Raw genomic sequence first — 4,032 nt, forward strand, 5'->3', positions numbered from 1 at the left:
GTGGATTTTAGGGTGAGTTGACCCGATTTAGAATAGAAATTTTCGGGTTAACCCAATTAAAAAGAATTGTTGGGTAACCCAATTAAGAAAATGCATGATCTGAATGTAGAGAGAATTTGTGTCTAAAGATTTTAAGTTTTCATTTTTTTTGGGCCACGTTAATAGATTTTTGGGCCTGACAAAATCTAAAGGATATTTGGGGGCACAAAATAATCCAGGGTTAGCACATATTAGAAAAATATAAATCTAACAAATTAAATTTCAAGTCCAGGGTGGGCACGTGCCCTCCTTAACCCATGTATATATACACCACTTACTCTGATATTTCTGATACTTTAACTCAGATTCTCAAAGAATAATAATAAATTCTTTATCACAAAGGTTCGTAGAAAAAAGAAAAATATAAAGTAATATAATTTAACCAACAAATGAGAAGGTATACAAAATTTGGAATTTTCTAATCTTTTAGTTTATTGTATAAATAGGATTCAATTATAAAATAGAATATCTTGTAAAATCCGAATCACTATGCAAATACAACAAATAGTTTAAGAACATTTTCCAATGGGAACACTAATTACATAAATCAGTAGGCATTCATTCAAATTTCCATTTAAAAGGGGGCTTAGAAGTAGAATATGGTAGCGACAGGCACGGGGCAGAAAACTATAAACAACAATACGCTATAATCTGCATAGAGTGGAACTCAGGCTCGGCCGTAGCATCGGATCGGATCGTTGCACCCTTTCTCTGCAGATTGTTTAAAACTGAATAGACCTCCTTTCGCAAGGTACTGCTGGTGATATTCCTCTGCTCGATAGAACTCCTTGGCAGGCAGAATCTCGTTAACAATCTCTCTTTTCAAGAGTTTCTGTCGTTTTTTCATGGACTTGCGTGCTGCCATCTCCTGCTTGGAGGTGTAAAAGTATATACCAGATCTGTACTGTGTTCCCACATCATCCCCCTGTCAAACGATTCACAACATATTAGGGTGCAGGTGCAAGCATACCAACATCATCGACAAAGATTACCCTGCCTCAGATCTATTACTAGGGGGAAATCGACATGATTTCATCATGACATGTTCGGGGGTAAACAACATACTGAAAAACAATGTGTATATCAAATCTGTAAATCACATTCGCAAGTCAAGGAAAACCAATCAGCCAAACAATCATCCAATAATTACAGCACCATGAAATCTAATCCCATTGCATCTGGTATTTCCTAGTTTCTTCACTCTTTTTGAAATTCACCTTGTTCACCTTGTTCACCTTGTTCACCTTGTTTCTTCACTCTTTTTGAAATTCACCTTGTGATTTGAGAGTTGATCGAACAATGTTGCAAGCCTAGTGAGTTAGAAATATGAGCTAGAATTTATGTACATTGAACAATTTTTTAGTTGAAAGAAGCTTTCTTCAACTTCTCTCTCTTCAAGAGTTTTTTTCTTTTTTTCTTCATCTTTACTGTCATTCTTCTTCACTTATTCAGACAATCTTTTTGTTGGAAGCAAGGCCTTTAAGCTTCGAGCTCTCGGGTACAATATGAAGCCTCTCTTAGGCAAGAAAGAACCCTATTTTTTTCTAGTTAATGAGAATAAGGTTATTAAACACTCGACTATCCCTATATATATTCTTATATGGTAATTTGGCTGTTAAACTTTCAAGTTCCATGTCAAACTTTGGAGAAGAAATAACAGTCAATGTAGAAATCAAAATGTAAATAGTTGAGCAAAGCAATGTCGTACAAATGTCCATTATTCAACATCAACTTACAACACTAGTTTCCAACCAGCAAAGCAACACTTAACAAAACTTATCCTCAACGGCAGCAAAGAATTGGACTCACAGTAATATCACTAAATCATTTAGTCGAACACATTGGAGGCATGCACAAAAAAATTGCAAATTCCTTGTCACTTAAAGAACTGAACAATAGCGGATCCAATTTAACGAAAAAAATAAGAATCTCATTGACGGTGGAAGTTATGGGAAAGAAAGGTGAAACTACCGAAGAACATCTGACGAGAAATTAAACCGTTCAACACCACTTTCTCAACATGCATGATTATTCAGCAAGCTCAATTGAAGCGGAGAAGCGCAGAACAACAAGAAATCAAAGCGAAAAATAGCAAGTGGGAAAATATAACAGCACCAACCATTAGCACCAACCATTGGCAAACAATTGATGAAACCACACTATCAAGAATAAAAATCAGATATTAATCGAGCTAGAAAAATAAGAACACATCACCAGTCACACTTATCAAAAGATGAATTCCGACAGTCAAACTGATTTAGATTTGAAACTGTCGACGAAAAATCGATGTCGAGGAAGAAGAAAATTGCTCGTTGATGCAGGAGTGACGCTTAATGATCGATCATGTCAAGCTTGTAACATGTAACGATAACGGACAATGCAATTGATGGTGCAAATGAAATTTGTAACGAGGTAAGCCTGGGAAGCAGCGGGATATGCAAAAACAAGTAACAACGACTGTCATGAGAACATCGATCAAATCTAAAAACTGATCTAAGAACTGGAGATTGGCAGGATCTAAAAACTCCGCAATAGCAACAATGACGGTGGAATAACAATCTCGCTGTGACAGCAACGGAATGAGAGAAAGGAACCCAATCGTCAATCGATGGTGCAACAGCGGAAAAAAACGATGTCTGGATCTTTTTAGCGAATGATAGCATGTGAGAAAGGAGATATCGGAGGCAAGATATAAGGAACGACCGATGTCGTGAGCATAAGAAGAGAGATTTAAAGAAGAAAAATATACTGAAAGTGTACTAATGAAAGGTACTCCAACCCATTACAAACAGTAAACTTAATAGCACCACTCAAACAATCTTAACAATTTTGATCCAACATACTAACCAACTTTTAACAAACTCAGTTATTTTTGACTAATTCAATACCAATTAATTACATTTTATTATATTATATTTCTAACATCAAAAGATACCACAATTTATCATCATCTAGAACTCTATGCAAACAAAACTTCAAAAAAAAAAAAATCCATGAATTGCCCCCAATTTATCACTATAATAATATAATTCATATGATTTCAACCTTCTCACAACAACCAAAATTCACAAACTGAAAAAGAGAGGGGTTCCTATGGTAAGAACCCACCTGTCAGTTGGGGGTAGTAGGATCATGGAAATCTAGAAGACATGAAGTAGAGTGTCAAAGATGACTCTTTAGGGTCATACTGAACCCTAACAACTTCATTATAGTTGGTACTCCCCGAACACACGACTTCATAACTGGGATTATGCGTAAACCCTTGGCTATACCCAACATCCGTTTTGCTCACCCCTGCAACTCTCTGGAACGCCAATCAACACCCCAAAAGCAACCTGCATCGAACTGAGCAAACTATTGATCGGGAGCCGGAACGTCGTCGTCTGGACCCTAAGCAAACAGGAATCCTCTACTGACGTGGCTGGCTTGCTGTTGGCTCTGAAGCCGCCCTAACAACTTCATTAGTTGGTACTCCCCGAACACACGACTTCATAACTGGGATTATGCGTAAACCCTTGGCTATACCCAACATCCGTTTTGCTCACCCCTGCAACTCTCTGGAACGCCAATCAACACCCCAAAAGCAACCTGCATCGAACTGAGCAAACTATTGATCGGGAGCCGGAACGTCGTCGTCTGGACCCTAAGCAAACAGGAATCCTCTACTGACGTGGCTGGCTTGCTGTTGGCTCTGAAGCCGAGGTTTTTAAGGATGTTCATGGGGCGGGATTGAAGCGAAATGGATCACTTGGTTTGGGGGAAAGGGAGAGAAAGATTAGATAAATAGTGGGGAAGATTGGGAGACACAGAAAATACAGGCTTAGAGATTAGGGAAGAAGAACAAGTAACAAGCGTAACGACTTCGAATGATGGAGGCCGCAGAAATGAGAATGCTTCGATGGGCATGTGGTAGGACTCTGTTGGACATGACACCAAACTCTGCAATTAGGAGGTCTTTGGGGGTGGTGCATGTATCCGAAAAATTGAGGGAGG

General features: G+C 38.3%; 1 pseudogene; it reads right to left on the bottom strand.

Annotated features, from left to right (window-relative positions):
- Positions 1-706: 706 nt before the first annotated feature.
- Positions 707-3,759, bottom strand: LOC120158779 (annotated as a pseudogene).
- Between the last annotated feature and the right edge of the window lie 273 nt (positions 3,760-4,032).

The sequence above is a fragment of the Hibiscus syriacus genome, unplaced genomic scaffold, assembly GCF_006381635.1.
Source record: "Hibiscus syriacus cultivar Baekdansim isolate YM2019G1 unplaced genomic scaffold, ASM638163v2 tig00111330_pilon, whole genome shotgun sequence".
Taxonomy (NCBI): Eukaryota; Viridiplantae; Streptophyta; class Magnoliopsida; order Malvales; family Malvaceae; genus Hibiscus; species Hibiscus syriacus.